The 18856-nt window shown below is 40.2% G+C and overlaps 1 protein-coding gene across 1 annotated transcript in view; it reads right to left on the bottom strand.

Annotated features, from left to right (window-relative positions):
- ATP5MF (ATP synthase membrane subunit f) overlaps window positions 1-18856 on the bottom strand; it is a 616357-nt gene that overhangs the window by 354852 nt on the left and 242649 nt on the right. The window lies entirely within an intron of this gene.

Raw genomic sequence — 18856 nt, 5'->3', positions numbered from 1 at the left:
TCCCGCTGGGAGATGAGCGAAGGCGTTCGGGACTTGGGAGTCGAGCGCGCCTTGGAAGCCCGCGGAAAGAGGAACGGGGTCCGCCTGGGCCCGCGAACCGTTACCCTCGGTCTTCGCCACATTCTCCGAGGGAACGGGTTTGCAGATGCGGACAGAATGGATTTTCCAGGTCTGTGTCTCAAGCCTCGGGGCCCCCGATAGCTATTGAAAAGAGGATTACGCGAAACCGTGGCCTGTCACTACACCAAGCACCTTGCGCAAATAGTCATGCAACACTTTTTTTTTTGAGCAAAGGGCTTTTAAATAATGCACTTTCAACGGAGAGATTTCTCAAAGACACAGTCCCCTAGGTGTGTTCTGTGCAACTAGTGCGCTCTATTGACCCATGACAAAGTCTCCAGAATCGCAGGAAGTGCCATTTATGGCCACGGTAAACAAGATGGGAGAGAAGGATAAAGTTGAGAGGTAGATGTTTGTGATTATCCAATCTGCATACAATTCAACCCAACACAAAGGCAGCTTTACAGCCTACCTTCCGCTAACACTTCCCCCTATCAGACTTGCACAGTAGGACTAAAAGCTAACATTTCCCCTCCTCCCGAGTGGCAGGGTAGAACTAAATCTCGTTAGGCTTTCTCCAACAAACTCCTCTCTTTGTTAACCTGTAATGGAGAGGAAATACTATGTTAATAGAGAGGAAAAGCTGGGCGTGTTTACCAAATTTGTTTTTGACCAACTACCTAATTCTTTGAAAGCCTTTATTTGGTTTGTGTCTTAAGGAAACCAGGCTCTGAGCCATTGCAGCCAGGGAATTTTCCTGGAGTCACAGTCTTCAGACTAGAGCCCTTTTTCTAGCGCCCCTTGACATGCCCCCCTGCCTCAGGCTGAGCCCAGTGAGAGGGGAGTGTGTGCTGGGCTGGATTCAAAGCTGCTTCTTGAGCCTTAGTCATTCAAATAAAAAGACAGGCCTAGATCATTTCTATGGCCCACTTGCAGCTCAAACGTTCAATAATTCTAGCGAAATATCCAAGAATACAAGCAACAGAGCAGTAGTCCCAGAATCTAGCAGTTTCTCTGTAGGCGACTGTCACTATGAGTGAGTCTCTGGGGTCTGAATAAATCCTTTTAGAGTCTCTAATCCTCACCTCCAAGTGATCTCCATTCTTCTTTCAGTCCACCCCAGTATCTCACCCTTCTTTTCATTCCCACATTCAAGAAGTCCCTTCTTTCTCAACCAAGCTAAACCTCTCTCTCTCTCTCTCTCTGCTTACCTGAGTGGTGGCCCCTGTTCTGATCCCCAACTATTCCTGCCCTAAAATCTTTCCATTTCTTAACCTTCCTGTTTTCTCACCTGCCTAGATGTCTGGGCCTTCCTTTTCCTGATCATTTGTTTCCTCAACACCTGAGGCAGGAGGTCACTTCTGGAGGTTATTGAAAGGCATTTCATTTACTCATTAACAAGTAATTGCTGTTGTCATTTAACCAGCTACACCTAATGGTGTCTTTCAACACAGCCTGCACTAGTAAGACTTTCCTAACTGGAAGCTAATGTATTATTCATCAGCAAACACCAGCCACCTACTATGTGGTTAGGGACAAGGAATACAAAATAAATAAGTCAGAGCTGTAGCATTTCAGAGGCTCAGTGGACTGGATGAAACAGACAGGAGCAGCTGACAAGGACACAGTGACAGAGGTGTGTACCGAGGGCTAGAACATAGATTACAGGACCGTTCTGCCTGGGAGGAGGGAGATGGGAAGATCACAGAAGAGTCCCAGAATACCTTGATCTAGGACCTAAACACAGTGTTCAAGTTCGTCGGGCAAAGACATTGTAGGCAGAGGGAGGGGCTGGCACAGAGGCATGAAAATAAATGTTTTCTCCAACCGTTCATGGCACAAGGACAGAGACACAGCTGCCCTATCTTCTGTCCTCACACCTAACTCTATTAAAAGCTGACAAAGATGATAAAAGGTATTGGCCCATGTAAAATTCAACAGCCACAATTTTGGGCTAGGCCTGTGGGCCAGCCCTTATATTGAACTTCAGGTACCTTGATTTCCTTTGACCGTGTATCAAATTTGTCAAAAATACTATCTTCTAAAGACATCGGGAACAAATAGATGGGAAATGCTTAACAATTCTGCTGAGACAGAGATGAAATTTGGTGAGTGTCTTCAAGGATCTTCTTTGCAATGCCTTTACAAACGAGCAGTTTTGACCCTGCTTTCTTTGTAGGATTTGGCAGCTCATTTTATTTCTCCCAAATGTATCACTCACCTTTGTCGGTGTTATTGGGCATTTGAAACGCTTTCCAGTGGGGGAGGAAAAAAAAAGTCTCTCTTTGGATCCAACGATGCAGTAGTTCTTAACCTGTCTTTGGAGTCCCAAACCTTTTCAGGGAATCTGGTGGAAATAATGGATCCTTTCCCCCAAATTCATGTGTGCAACTCTGCACCAAATTTTACATCCAATTTCAATGGTTCATGCATGATCTCCTGAAACCAATTTGTGGGCCCTGCAAGGTCCCACAGCCCCTAGATTAAGAACTCCTAAAGGAAATGATCAAGCAAATCACACTGGGAATACCCCATTTATGGGTGTTGAGGAGCCAATACAGGGGTAGCGCCTTTTGAAGGCAGCGGGTATTCTTGCTAAAAAGTTTTAATTTCTCTGGAATAAGTGCCCTAGAGCTGTGGCCCACACACACCCACACTCTACCCTGGCTCCACCATGTTACCAATTGGTGCCAGAGCGGGTTCATTAAATTTGCCAAGCCTCACTTTGCTCATCTGTACAATGGAGATAATAATGCCTCTCACCCACAGTTATTGTGAGGTTTAAATTGGAGGTAGATTTAACAGTCTACTAGAGCAGACACGTGGTAAATGGTAGTTCTGATTAGTACAGGTAAAATACATATGCTAATCTTTCCCCCAAACTTGCTAGTACTATTACCCTAGGGAAATTGGGGATATTATGCAAAGGATCCCTGGCGGCTATACCAAATACCCCTTGAGAGCATACTGCTATACCTGAGCTGGTGCCTCTGTGGCAAGTGGCTAGATCAGACCAGCCTTTAAGGTCTTGGTGTTGTGTTTTTTCTTAACACCTATTTCTGAAAGAGAGAGACGGAGCACAAGTGGGGGAGGGGCAGAGAGAGAGGGGGAGACACAGAATCTGAAGCAGGCTCCAGGCTCTGAGTTGTCAGCACAGAGCCCGATGCGGGGCTTGAACCCATGAACTGTGAGATCATGACCTGAGTTGAAGTCAGATGCTTAACCAACTGAGCCACCCAGGTGCTCCTAAGGTCTTTTCTATATCTAGGATCTAGGCCCCTTTTCTTTTCACCCAAACATTAAGTTTTTAAAACAATCAGATATACAAAATTTATGATTAATTAGCACATGTATTCTTTTATGGAGTTTCTCTGCATAAAAAGGAGAAGTCTTTAGGATCTTCCTCTAAATTACACCCTAAGCTTAATATTACCAATATGCAGGGTAATATCGTTGGCAGGGTTTATTATCATTAGTAGGGTCTTTTTTTTAATACAACTGTTTATTAAAAAAATGTTTGAGATCACTGTAAATTGACACGCAGTTGTAAGAAATAATATAGAGAGATCTCTTGTGTACTGTGCCCAGTTTCCCCAATTGTAACATTTTACAAAACTGTAATATAATATCACAACCAGGATATTGACATTGATACAATCCATTAATACTCAGATTTTCCCAGTTTTACCTGGACTGGTGTGTGTGTGTGTGTGTGTGTGTGTGTGTGTGTGTGTGTGTGTGTGTGTTAAGTTCTACACAGCTTTAACACCTGTGTAGGTTTCAAGTAACCACCACCACAGTCAAAATACTGAATAGTTCCAACACCTTCCCATCCTCATGTTGTCCTTTTATACCCCCACCTTTTGTCCCACCCCCCAACACCTGGCAACAACTATCCTCCATTTCTAAAATTTTATCAATTCAAAAATGTTACATAAGGGGAATCATATACAATGTAGAATTTTCGAATGGAATTTTCTCACTCAGCATAATGCTGGGAGACTCATCCAAGTTGTTACATGTTTCAGTAGTTTGTTCCTTTTTATTACTGAGTCATATTCCATGGTTTGGATGTATTACCTTTAATACATGAATGTTTAACCATTCACCCTTTGGAGGCTAACTCTGGTTTTTGGTTATTACAAATAAACTACTATGAACATTCATGTGCAGGCATTTATGTGAACATAAGTTTTAATTTCTCTGGAATACGTGCCCTAGAGTACAATTGCTGTGTCATATGGAAATTACAAGTTTAGTGTTTTAAACTCAAGTGGCTTGTAGCATTTTACTTTTCTACAAGCAATGCTTCTTGGCATCCTTGCCAGCATTTGGTATTGTCACTATTATTCCTCTTAGCCATCCTGATAGGTGTGTAGTTGTGTTTCATGGCTGTGGAATTATTTGAGATTTAGATTATTTCTTCAAATATATGCAGCCAAGGGATTAGGGACAATTCTAGAAAAACGTAATTCTAAAGTCTTTCTTTAAAGATCCTAGTTGAACCCCACAGTCTATGTTCAGAAACAGCTGAGGTCAAAGTGAACATGAGAAAATGAACTGCTATTATACATTTTAAAATGTAGTTTATGGGGCACCTGGGTGGCTCAGTTGGTTAAGTATCCAGCTTTGGCTCAGGTCATGATCCTGCAGTTTGTGAGTTCGAGCCCCACGTGGGGCTCTGCGCTGACAGCTAGGAGCCTAGAGCCTGCTTTGGATTATGTGTCTCCCTCTCTCTCTGCCCCTCCCCACTCACGCTCGCTCTCTCTCTCTCGCTCTCTCTCTCTCTCTCTCAAAAATAAATAAAACATTAAAAAATTTTTTTCTTAATATAGTTTTGTCTATGGAGTGCTTCCCACTTAAATGAGCAGTGTTTTAAACAATTGACTATCCCAATAAAAGTAGTTAAGACACTATTAAGAATAAGCTCATTGTAAAAAATTCAGACATGACATTTTTCTTGTAAATAAACAAAGGTGATGTCCAGACTTCTGATCTACTCCTCCTTCAAAATCTCATGGGGGCTCCTGGGTGGCTCAGTCAGTTAAGTGTCCAACTTTGGCTCAGGTCCTAATCTCACACTTCATGGGTTTGAGCCCCACATTGGGCTCTGTGCTGACAGCTCGGAGCCTGGAGCCTGCTTTGGATTCTGTGTCTCCCTCTCTCTCTGTCCCTACCCTGCTTGTGCTCTCTTTCTCTCAAAAATAAAATAAACATTAAAAAATGGTTTTAAAAATCTCATGATTTCTATTGATCTAGAAAAATAATATAAATATTCCCTAGGTTTGTTGTATCTCATCTGTAATATATTAAGCAACAATAACCAGAGAAATCAACAAAACAAAAGGATTCCCAAGTAAGACCCTGAATCATTGTTTATTGGCTAAAAATTGATGCTAGCTTTTGGACAGAATTAGAGGAAGCTCCTCTATATTCTGAGTATTGGTTCTCAAAAGTATGGTCACCCAAAAAGCAACATTGCCAGGGAACTGTTAGAAATGCAAATTCTCAGGCACCACCCCAGACTTACTACATCAGAAACTCAGACGGTAGGTTCAACAATTCACGGTTGAACCAACCTTGGGGTGATTCTGATGCAGGCTTGGGTTTGAGAACCACTGTGAAAGGCAAATAATTACCTTCCTCTTGTCCTAACTCAAGGAAGAGAGCCGTGATGTGCAAAATCCAAAGCAAAGGTATTTGGGCCACAATGTCAAAAACAACTATAGGTTGTTTAAGTTACTATAGGTAACTTAAGCAAAAATGGGATATATTAGAAGAGCTTCAGGGAGGTCACAGAATCCTTGCTAGATTTTATGATGGAAAATGGGCAGTGATCAACACATCTGAACAGCCAAGGAGCAGATTTTTTTCTTAATCAGAAACAGTCTGGCCAGGACGACACCCCTAGAATTAATGCTCCCCTAGGAATTAATGCCATCTGTCCTTATGTCTCAAGATTGTAAGCACCAGAAGGCGTTCCCGGTTGGCTAAGTCTAAACCAGGCCCCAAGCCCTGGCTGCCTGGGGATAGCGAGAAGGGAAGATAAAGCCACTCTTACTTTTGTAGCGGGAAACTGAGCCACCACCTCGTGCCCAAACGATGCACAGGAGGGCTTTCTCCCTAATAGGAAGGGAACTGAACAACCCCTACATGGCTAATGTCTGCCTCACGAATACGATGGGAGAGGGAGGGCAGCAGACTAATGTTTGATATGATTTGATTAAACTGATACCAATAACTTAGAGTTTGGGTTTTGATTCCCCAAGCTCACACTGACTCTAAGGTGAAAACGGAAGCAACCTAACGAGAGGAAAGGCAGAAGGAATTCTATGATTTAAAACAAACTGGAAAATTCACAAATCGCACACTCTTGCACTAATTATTAAAAAAAAAAAAAAAGACTTGCAGTATGTGACAATCATTTACCATGGTCTATGATGGCAAGGAGGTGCCCCAATTCCCCGATCCTCCAGATGCGCTGAACCAGTAACCAAATCCCTGCTCTCTCTGCATCCTGCAGTGTCTGAATCAAACTCATCTTTCTGCCGAGATCCGGCAAGGCTCTAATCTTACCCTGATTGTGCAAAAATAGAAACGAGTGCAGATGAATGTGACAAAGATTCTCCTAGTACCAAGAAAGGGGCGGGAGCTGTGTACCTCATTATTTAAAGGCATTCATGTAAACAAATTAAGTTAATTTGCGGTTCTGGTTTGTGTGAGGGAGGGATGCTTATATAATTATTAGCTTCTATTCCTGCTTAGTGAACGTGATAAAGATTTTTGAGGATAGCTATTTCCAATCCAAGTTCACGCTTTCTTCAGTGCCCGTCCATAGAACTGTCCATGTACTTAAAGCAGACTCTTTGTTCATATTTCCGTCTCTCTAGACTGCATCAAGCCTCTGTCTGCCCAGGATCTCCCTGGAGGGATGGGGGAGTGGTGGAGCTTAAGCCATAGAATAGCTCGACGATGCCCATTTTTTCTTCCCAGGAATGATATTTTAGAAAACACGGTCTAGTCATTTGTATGCACCGATTTATAGTATATGTTCACTTTTCCTCTTTATTGTACTGTAGGATATAAGCAAACATTTATTAGGAAATTCAGTGTGCCATGCAATGTGCTAACGTGCAAGGAATTTTTTCTGCTATTAGAAACATTTTTGTTGGGGGACACCTGGGTGGCTCAGTCAGTTAAGCATCTGACTTCGGCTCAGGTCATGACCTCATGGTTCATGGGTTCAAGCCCCGCATCAGGCTCTGTGCTGACAGCTTAGAGCCTGGAGCCTGCTTCAGATTCAGTGTCTCCCTCTCTCTCTTCCCCTCTCCTGCTCATGAGCTGTCTCTCAAAAATAAATAAACATTAAACAATAAAATTATTCGAAACATTTTCGTTGTAAAATACAACACACGTATGGAAAAGTGAAACTCCTAGATAGTCACCAGCAGGTAAAGAAACAGAACATCTCCAGACCCCAGAAGACACCTGCATTCATCCTCCTGATTACTATCGTTCCCAGCCTCCTCTCCAGGTAACCATTCTCCTCGTATAATAATTTCTTTGCTTTTATTCATAGTTTTGTTAATTATGAATCCCTAAGCATAGTTCTCTTTTGCCTGTTTTTGAACTTTCTATAAATGGAACCATACAGTAGGTGCTATTTTGTGTCTGATTTCTTTCTTTGACTCAACATTGAGATTCATCCATATTACTGTGTTGTGGCTACAGTTCACATGTTTTTATTGTTTGCATAGTATTCTATGAATACACTTCAATTTATCCATTCATGGGCATTTGAATGTTCCACTTTGGGGCTAATGTAAACATTATGCTAAGCCATATTTTGACGAATATGAACATTATATTAAATAGCATTTCCTGATTACTAATAGGGTGTTACTTTGGCTATTTGGAATCCCTTTAGCAAAGCACATATGCAATGTTTTGGGTTTCTTTGTTCATTTTTCTGTGGGATTTTCTGCCTTTCTTACTGATTTATAGGCATTTGTTGTGTGGCTTGGATATAAGCTGTCAGGGTTTTTTTCCCCAATTTTTTTTTATTGTGGCAAAATATACATAATATAAAATTTACCACCTTAACCACCTTTAATTGTAAAGTCAATGGTATTAGATACATTCATAATGTTGTGCTCCACCACCATCATCCATCTCCAGAACTCATTTCATCTGGTAAAACAAATTCTGTATCCATTCAACAACTCCCTATTCTCCCCATTTTCCAGCCCCTGAGCATCACCATTCGACTCTCTGTCTCAGGGAATTGGACAATTCTAGAGAGACTTCATATAAATGGAATCATACGATATTTATCTTTTTGGCCTGTTTCACTTCACATAATATCCTTAAGATTAATCCACATTGTAGCGTGCCAGAATTTTCTCCCTTTTCAAGGCCGAATAATATTCCATGGCATGGAGAGACCACACTTTGCTTATCCATTCATCTGTCGATAGACATCTGGGTTGCTTCCGTGTTTTAGCTATCGTGAATAATGCTGGTTTGAACACAGGTATACAAATATCGATCTTCGAGACCCTGCTTTCGATTCTTTTAGGTAGATACCCAAAATGGAATTGCTAGATCATATGGTAACTCTAATTTTATTTTTTGAAGAATCACCATACTATTTTCCATAATGGCTACACCACTTGACATTCCCACCAGCAGTGCATGAGGGTTCCAGTTTCTCTACATCCTCACCATCACTTGTTATTTTCTGGTTTTTGATAGTGGCCATCCTCATGGCTGTGAAGTGGTATCTCATTGTGGTTTTGATTTGCATTTCCCTGATGGCTAATGATATTTATCACCTTTTCATGTGTTTGTTGGCCATTTGTAGGTCTTCTTTGGAAAAATGTATATTCAAGTTCTTTGTCCATTATTGAATCAGGTTGTTTGGCAAAGAACTTCTAAAGGTCAAAAAGGTATTTCCCCTGCATTTTGTGGCTCACCTCTGGTAGTGGAGACCATCACATAAGCAAATAATGTATGAATGAGGCAGAAGAAAGGCTTCCCTTTCTTGTGGACACCAATATGCTGTTGGTATCGGTAGACTAGGGCAAGGGTTTGGCTGCTTCACCTGGATGGATGTGGAAGGAGACTTGCTTGTTGAGTGTTTTTGCCATATACCTTAAGCAGCAAGTTTCTAAAGAGTTTCAAAAATTCACAGTGATTAATTCAGGAGCATCACCAGTTTAAATTTTATACCCAGGATGTATGGTTGGCAACTTTATTTCTCATAAGGCACCCCTGAAGGACTCAAGCAGCTTTCTCAACAAGCCACATCTATTTCTGCTGTGAGTTTTCATCTTAGGTTGTCACTTAGAGGTATAATCAATTTAGACATTGTTGTTTGCTCAGCGAGCAAAGTCTGTGATGTCTTAACTAAGCACAGGACAGGGCTGCCAAGCCTCTCTCTAATAAGTGAGAGTCTTTGGAATCAAATGGGAATACAGTTTTATTCTAAGGAAAGCACTAGCAGCAAAGGAGAAAAACTGTACTTACTACGGTTGCATTTGTGAATTATGGTTGGATTCTCATCTCACTGATGAAGATTAAGAGGCTTGTTATGGGATGTATCTAACAACATTGGGATATTGTTATCCCAAATAAACTATATTGCATCTGAATGGAATATTTTGATAATAATGGGCTGTTCTTAGGAGGAGAATGCTTCCCATGGAAAAAGGGTGGAGCTAAGTATCATTAGAGATGTTTAATGGAACATATCAGTTAATGCCTCCTTCCCCTAAAGGAGTTTCCATGCTCTGAATGCAATCCTTTGCAGAATAATTCCTATGTAAGCAGGAGGGAAAATAGGGTTGGGGAGATTGGTGCCAACAATCAATGACTTAGGAAAGCTGTGAATGTTCCAGTGCCTGAAATACAGCAATGGGGTAGCACTAGGTTGTTTCGCCAAAGAGACATTTCTCTTCTTATTGGGAAGAAATGGCCTGCAAGTTCAAAAGACAGAGTTGCCAACTTGACCTTAGGGTCAGTCAGATTAGAACATCCTGGGGTTTTGACAGAAGAGTACCTGTAGTTAGGAAGCCAGATTTATGGCTGTGGGCAAAGAGAAAGCAAGCCTGTATCTAGAGTACACCAGCTTATTAGGGTAGGTATATTCCTTGGAAATCCTTCTAGAGAAGTCCCATAAAGTCACTTTCAAGCCTCCCATATCTGCATCTGTGTCTTTACCTTTCCACCAGGAATGGTGGAGGGTCCTAAACAAGCAAACAAACAAAATCACTTTCGAACCTCCTTTGGATTCTAATATCTTGATCACCCAAACGTTACTTTCCCTACCTTTCCTTAAGACTAGAGACATACCACAATTTAACAGTTATCAGAGTTTCCTTTCCTCAAAATGCACAGAGAACTAAGAACCCAAGGCATATAAGAACCAGGATAAACCCAGAGCGATTGATTCCCTAGCAATCCCCACATTCGGGATACAACTGAGAGTGAGTCTGGCTTCAGCACAGTGGTCTTAAAATACTCTCCTATTTGCTGGTTATGTGATCATGGGTGAGTCTGTCTCTGAACTTCAATTTCTTCATCTACAGAATAGATATAATCCCAACATCATGCTGTTTTTATAAGAATTACTGGTATGGGAGATGTTATCTGTGAAAACCCTTGGTGAAAGTATCATTTAAATAATTGTTCTTAATCTAGGGGTATTTGTATCTAAGCCTGCAGGCTTCCAGAGAAGGACTTTGGTTTCCTTCATAAATTTACTCACCTGAATGTGTAGGTAGTAACCACACTTTATAAATAATAAAAGTTCCCATAGTTTTGATAATTGTCAAATGTTATGATTCTCCCACTTGCCCTGCACACCCCCCCAAAAAAAAACACTTAAAAAGTTTTCTAAACAATCACATTTTTTAAAGACAAGCAAATCATGGGGTGCCTGGGTGGCTCAGTCCATTAAGCATCCAACTTCACCTTAGGTCACGATCTCACAGTTTGTGAGTTCGAGCCCCGCATCAGGCTCTGTGCTGACGGCTCGGAGCCTGGAGTCTGTTGCAGATTCTGTGTGTCCCTCTCTCTCTGCCCCTCCCCTGCTCACGATCTCTCTCTGTTTCAAAAATAAGTAAACATTAAAAAAAAATCAAAGACAAGCAAATCAGAGATATGAAGTCTTTTCCCATTTATAATTCACCCAAACCCAGTGAAAGGGTGTTTACTTTGGAGAAGAGAAACTCACACGCTGAAACGCCTTTTTATTACTGGTAACTCCCAAGTCATTTCTCTGACTTTCATTGTATGGAATTATGCTTCAGGAATTTAGGACTCAAATTCATATTCATGCAGCACACCTTGAGAATACACAATTCTAATGTCTTCAAGGTTTTTTATTTTTAATTATTATTAAAACCCTAGCAATGACACAATTGGGACTCTCCCTCTCCTCTAGCCAGAGGTTAGCAGTTTGATGAATAGTCTCCCAGAATGTTTTTTCTACACATATACTACCAGATATGTAATATTCTTACAAATAATATATATACACTGGTATTTCTTACTTACTTACTTACTTATTTATGGGGGGGCGGGGTCAGGGAGGGGAGGGGCAGAGAGAGCCCAAGCAGGCTCTGCACTGTCAATACAGAGCTCCACGTAGGGCTTGAACTCACGAACAATGAGATCATGACCTGAGCGGAAATCAGAGTTGGACACTTAACCAACTGAGCCACCCAGGTTCCCCTACACTGGTATTTCTTGATTTACAAAATTAAGACATTATCAGGCTCCCCATTGTGGAAGATAAGGAGTTCCCTTCTCCTGCCTCCATTTTTGTACATGCTTTGTATTTTTACTTCTTCTATTCATACTTAAAAATTTTGGGGGGCTCGTGTTTGCTCTTTTATCAGCCCATATGTAACACATGATCCCCACCACGTTTAGGTAAGGATATTGGTGCCCGTACCTTCTGTTCCACTTGTCCCACCTTCATATCTGTCAGCTGAACCCTGACAATGTCAAGGACGACAACATTCATATTCTCTTCTGCAGGCAGAGTTGACTTCCCCGTTTTGTCTGTTGGTTCCATGAGTTGACTATTTCAGAATCAAGATTAAAATCACACCACATTTTTGTTTGCTTCCTGTTTGGCCTTGAGTTTCTTATGTAATTTTTTTTACCTGTTATTTCTAATTGTCTTATTTTCTTCTTATTGATGGAATAGACATGTTTTCTTCAAGTCATGAACATGATCTGGCTTCTTAATCATTCTATTACTTAGATCTATTTCATTTCTCTTGTTGAAAACATTCTACCTGGAGCTGCCTTTCTGTTCTAATATGGAACAAACAGCTTTCTAGCTTCACTGTACAACTGTTATCCTGAGATTGCATTTCAATGGACTTCCTCATTGGTTGCATTATTTCTTGTATCTTATGTTTTTCTTTTTGGTAATGGGGGCGGTAAGATGGTTTTCATCCTTTTTTGATGGTGTACATTCTCAAGTAGCTTACTTAGAAAGTACTTGAAAGGTAATCCTCCTGAGTTTATATCTGAAAATACCATCATGCCTTATATGAATATAGAATTCTCATTTGTAAGTAATTGTCCCTCAGAACTCTCAAGGCATTGTTCCATTATATTCTACACTTTGGTGTCCCCAGAGAGAAATCTGATGTTAGTCTGATTCTCATTCTTTTGTACATAATATTTCTCTCTGGAAATTGTTTGGATCTACTATTTATTCTTGGTAGTCTGAAATTTCACAACACTGAATATAGATATTTATCTTTTTCTCATTTGGCTTGGCATTCAGTTAGTCCTTCAACCTTGAGATTCCTTCAATTCTGATAAATTTTCTTTTATGATTTCTTTGATAATGTCTTTCCCTGTGTTTTCCCTCTCACTTGTTTATTTTTTTGGAACTTCAGTTACTCTGATGGTGGTCCTCCTGAACTGATCCTCATTCTTCTCCCAACTTTTTCAACACTTTGTTCCTTTCTGGTCTGTAGTCTGGAATCTTTCCTTGCCTTTATCTTCAAACCCTTCCCATGAATTTTGTCCTGATAATTATTTAATCTCTGAGATTGTTCCTGTTTCATAGCTTCTTGCTCAATGGCTACAGTCCCTGTTTTCTCAAATCTGTTGAGAATATAGAGAGCAGTTGCCGTACCTTCTCTGAGTTGTGTCTGTTTTTCCTGCAGACAGTTGTTTCATTCACCTGGGTGTTTCTATCTTGATGGTTTTCTTCTTGTGCCTGATCATGCATATTTAAGAATGGGAGTGTGGGTTAATTTTTCTGGACAAATGGTTTGGATTTTTTGTATATACACATCTATGTGTTCCCATTAGGATTTTCCCATGGATAGATTAGCTGACCAGGTGTCCTATGGAGGTGATAAAAGGTTTCTTAACTGGCAGGTAAGGAGAAATGCATTGTGATTCTTGATCTTTTGTATATGACTTGTTTTTACTGTCTGGAAATTTGTAGGATCTTTTCTTTCACCAGAATTTTGAAATTTTACAATGATGTACTTTGGCACAGGTTAATTTTAATCTATTTTTCTGGGCTACTCATTGGAACCTGTAAATTTGGAAATGTTTACTTCTGCTTTGAGTTATTTGATAATTTGCTATCCTCTATTATTTTTTGTTCTGTACTTCTGAAATGCTTCTATTCAGATTTTGGATCGCCTAGACTTCAAGATTCATATAACTTCATCTTTTCTAGATTTTTGTCATTTTTGCTCTGCTGCATGGGAGAGTTTCTCAACTTCATCTCCCAACCCTACTATTGAGTTGTTCGTTTCTACCATCATTTTTAATTTCCAAGAGTCCTTTTTGATCTTGGACTTTTTAATGTTTATTTTTGAGAGAGCAAGCGAGCAGGGGGAAGAGCAGAGGAAGAAACCCAAGCAGACTCCATGCTGTCAGCACAGAGCCTGACATGGGGCTCAGTCTCACCAACTGTGAGATCATGACCTGAGCTGAAATCAAGAGTCAAACACTTAACTGAATGAGCCACCCAGGCACCCCTGATCTTGGCCTTTTAAAAACAGAATCTTATTTTTGCTTCATGGAAGCAGTATCGTATCTCTCAAGTATGCTAATATTATTTTTTGTTCAATTTTCTTTCAAACAAGTTCCTTGTGGAACTCACAGTGTCAGTGTCTTTAGGTTTTCCCTCTAGGGATGGTCATATTTCCCAGAGAAAGATCTTCTAGGCTCCTGCCTAGAGGATATACACCTGTCTGATAGCATTCCATTTACCCAATGGGATGTGGGGATAAGTGGGGACTCACCATTCCCTATGCAATTTACTTAATCCCCCTGTATTCATCATGAATCTGTTTTTAACCTTGCCCAATATATTCTAGTACAGAGACTTTTTTTTTTTTTTTTACCTAATTGAGAAAACAAACTTCCAGTTTACTCCCAGAGTGGGGAAGGGTCAGATGATCAGCTTTGTGGAGAGAATATAATGGCTTTTAAAACATTTTTTTTTTTATTGTACAGAATGAGAGCATGCACAAGTGGAGAAGGGGGGCAGGGGGAGGGAGAGTCTTAAGCGGGCTCCACACTCAGCACAGAGCCCAACCCCACAACCTTGAGATCATGACCTGAACCAAAATCAAGAGTCAGATACTCAACCAACTGAGCAACCCAGGCACCCCTATAATAGCTTTTAAAAAAATTTATTGGGAAATTCCTATATTCACAGGAAAAAAACCAATGGCATAATAATCACCAACCCCACCTGCCATTACCACATTGCCAGTTCTACCCCATTTATTTCTCTCTTCCACTTCCCTCATTCCATATTACTTTGAAACAAATTTTGAACATAATTCCATCTATAATCATTCAGTACAGATCTTGAAATTTAAGGACTTTTTAAAAAATATTTTTGAGAGAGAGAGCATGAACAGGGGAGGGGGTAACAGTGAGAGGGACACACAGAATCCAAAGCAGGCTCCAGGCTCCAAGGTGTCAGCACAGAGCCCAACACAGGGCTGAAACCCACAAGCCGTGAGATCATGACCTGAGCTGAAGTCAGATGCTCAACCGACTGAGCCACCCAGGTGTCCCCAAAATTAAGGACTTTTTAATATAACCTTAACATGATTAAACCTGAAAAAATTAACACTTCTTTAATATCAAAAATAACACTTCTTTAATGTTCAAGTTTCCAATTGTCTCATAAACATGTGTTTTATTTATGCTTACATTCATTTGTTGCAATAATAGAACTAATATCCACACATTCTGGCTGGTCAATATTTTTTAAGTTTATTTTTAGAGAGAGAAAATGATGGAGGGACAAAGAGGGAGAGAGAATTCCAAGCAGTTTCCACACTGTCAGGACACAGCCTGACATGGGACTGAAACCCACAAACCACAAGATGATGACCTGAGCCAAAACCAAGAGTCAGACGCTCAGCTGACTGTGCCACCCAGGCACCCCATAGTTAATAATCTTTTAAGTCTGTATAAGTTTCCCTCGTGTGCAATTTTTTCATTGGAATTTACTCAATGAGGAGATAGAGTTGTCTTCCAGAGTTTCTCACAGACTGGATTTTGCTGATCGCATCTCTGAAGTGTAGTTTAACATTTTTCTGTCTTCTTCATTTTCTGTAAATTGGTAGTTGGATCTAGATATTTAACAGTTTCTTTCTACTGTTCTATCTTCAAGTTCATTAATTCTTTCCTGTCTGCTCTATTCTGCTGTTGAACTCATCTAGTAAACTTTTCATTTCCGTTATGTTTTAGTTCTAAAATCTCAATTTGGTTTTTCATCTCTTCTATTTCTTTGCTGAGACTTCACTGACCCTAGGCTATCATCTGAATGATGTCTTTTAAAATGTGAACACATGGTAGAGTGGCAGAATGGGGTAGTCAGCCTCCAAGGTGGCTCCCAATGATCCCTGTCTCCTAGTCTTCATACCTTTGTGTAACTCCTCCCAAATTCTACCAGGGTGAGTCTGTGTAACCAATAGCATATGGCAGAAATGATAATGTATCACTTCTGACATTAGGTTATAAAGGACTATGGCTTCAGTCTTGAGCACGCTTTCTCTCCCATGCACACACTCTCAGATCATTTGCTCTGGGAGAAGCAAGCTGTCCTATGGTCAGGAGATTTGGGTAGTCTGTGGAGAGGCCCATGTGATAGAGAACTAAAGTCTCTAGCCAACAGCCATGGAACCTACTACCTATGACATAAGTGAATTTTGAAGCATGACTTCCCCCAGTTGAGCCTTCAGATGAAAATGCAGTTCTAACAGAAGCCTGAATGTAATCTAATGAGACTTGGGGCCAGAACCACCAGCTAAGCTGTCTGCAGATCCCTGGCCCACACACACAAAAAAATATGTATGGTAATAAAGTTTTTTTAAGCTGTTAAGTTTGGGGGAATTTGGTATATAGCAGATAACAATGCATCAAGGTTTGTACCTGATTCCCTGATCTACCACTAATTAAACGATGCAAGACATCTTGCATTAAAAGATGAATAGCCTTGTGAGCTCCAGTTTCTTTCATTGGAGACTGATGACCATTTTTGCCCCACTTTTCAAGGTTGGTATGAGTTGAACATAAAATATACAAGAACATTATACGACTATCAAACCCAACATATTTTGCAGATGAAAACTGGAAGCCCAAAGGAATGAAAAGAATTGACAGATGAAGCATCAAGAAGCAGAGGAATTGCAGAACTTATCCAGGCTTCAACTATTTCAACAAAGAGCCAGGGAGCATCTGGCTGGCTCAGTTGGAAGAGCAGGTGACTCTTCATCTTGAAGTTGTGAGTTTGAATCCATGTGGGGTATAGAGATTACTTAAATAAAAACTTAAAAAAAGAAAAAAAAAGCCAGAACTGGAACCCATGGCTCATGATTTTGCTACTATACCTAAAATATCATGTGCTATTATCATTAAACATGGTCACTCCACGTTTCAGGAAAATAGCAGATAAATTATAGATCGTAGATGGTAGACCAAGAGAATTGCATTTTTTCTAACCATGACAAACTCGGCATCAATGCGAGAGAGTCAGAGTTGTTTCAATTCAGCTTTAATATCGTAAAGCTGACAAATGGTCAGTTAACTCCTCCTTTCTGTTGCCCTGCCAGTCACCCCAACACACGGAGTTCAGGCACATGGGCACCCAGCCAGAAGGTGACTAATACCATCTCTTTGCACCCAAGCCATGTACAATAAGCACATAGCTCCTTTTCTTTTAAACCTCGCTGGACAAGTTGGTATCAGTATCTTTAAAATACAAATGCTCCTTTGTTATGCAATTGTAGTAAAAAATAGTTGACTGGGAGGGGAGAAAAGAGGCTAGTAGTATTTTGAGCCAACAAGGTCAGACCATTTGGGCAACCATGACTCACCTCAACAGGGTTTCAAACTTTTTTTCATTAAAAAGTTTTCTCAAAATATTTTTGTCAACTACCTCACCTTCTGCCTTTCCCCCAACTTCAGTCTTCTGATAAGGGGGAAAAGTAGCACTTAAAAATGTTGAAAAAGCTGATCTCAATCAGATTAAAAAAATAGGTATATGTGGACTCAAACTGGCAGGGAAAACACAAGCATAAAAACAGTTGTGTTGATGGGGCACCTGGCTGGCTCTGTCAGTAAAGCATAAGACCCTTGACCTCAGGGTCTTGAGTTCAAACTCTACATTGAGCATTGAGAATAAAAAATAATTAATCAATCTAAAATAGTTGTGTTGGAATGGTAGGATCATTTTTCCATTCTTAGTTTTGTTTTTAATTAAAATATATATTTATATACAATATAGAACTATATATAGAACTATATATATTTATATATAAAATAGAGCTATATATATGTTTATATATGATATAGAATTGTATATATAGAACTATATAGTAATGTTTTATATACAATTTAGGTTATATTTTTTACACTGTATTTTTTAACTTAAAATTCAAATTTTATACAATGTCTTAACAGAATGGGATTTAATAAATCTTTTGGACTTAAATAATAACTAGTTATGGTTTAGTTTTTCACCCTATGTGTATCATTAAAGATTCTTTAGTTGCAAGCAACCCAAACTAACTCTGGCTACTTAAACAAAAAAGGGAACCTATTCTAAAGAGTATGGGAGAGCAGAGAGGACTACAAAGAAGCCTTGGAGAAGCAGGAAGCAGGTAACCACAGAAAAATGTCCATTCCACTGAGCATAAGGCCCTGCCACTGGAGTGAGTGAATGCTCTCCAACTATTTGTTTCTTCTGTGCTCAATCCCTAGGTCTAAGATTCAGAGTCCTTGGCCAGAGATGTGCCAAGCTAGGATGGCCTGAGCTGATAAATGAAAGAGGGAGTCTCTTGGGTCCACTTCCACGTGGGAAAGCAAAACACCAAAGATCTCATCCCACCAACATAGCCCTCAGCAGCGGGCATAGTCACCTCAAAAGTTGATGAGGATGCTCATTGGAAGATCTAATGTCCACTAAATCGTAGCTTTGTTCTCACCACTAAAGGAGACATTTGTGAGAACATGAATGGTCTCTCAAGAGTATTTCTTTAAGGTTTTTTTTTTTAAGCTTATTTATTTATTGAGATCCTGGGGGGGGGGTGAGGCATAGAGGGAGGGAGAGAGAATCCTAAGCAGGCTCCACGCTGTCAGCACAGAGCCTGACGCAGGGTTTGATACAGAAACTGTGGAATCATGATCTGAGCCAAAATCAAGACTCAAATTCTTAACCAACTGAGCCACCCAGGCACCCCCCCTTTTTTTTTTTAATATTTGAGAGAGAGAGAGAACATGT

The sequence above is a fragment of the Panthera uncia genome, chromosome E3 (genome assembly GCF_023721935.1).
Source record: "Panthera uncia isolate 11264 chromosome E3, Puncia_PCG_1.0, whole genome shotgun sequence".
Lineage (NCBI taxonomy): Eukaryota > Metazoa > Chordata > Mammalia > Carnivora > Felidae > Panthera > Panthera uncia.
This window is presented reverse-complemented; position numbering and strand designations above follow the sequence as displayed.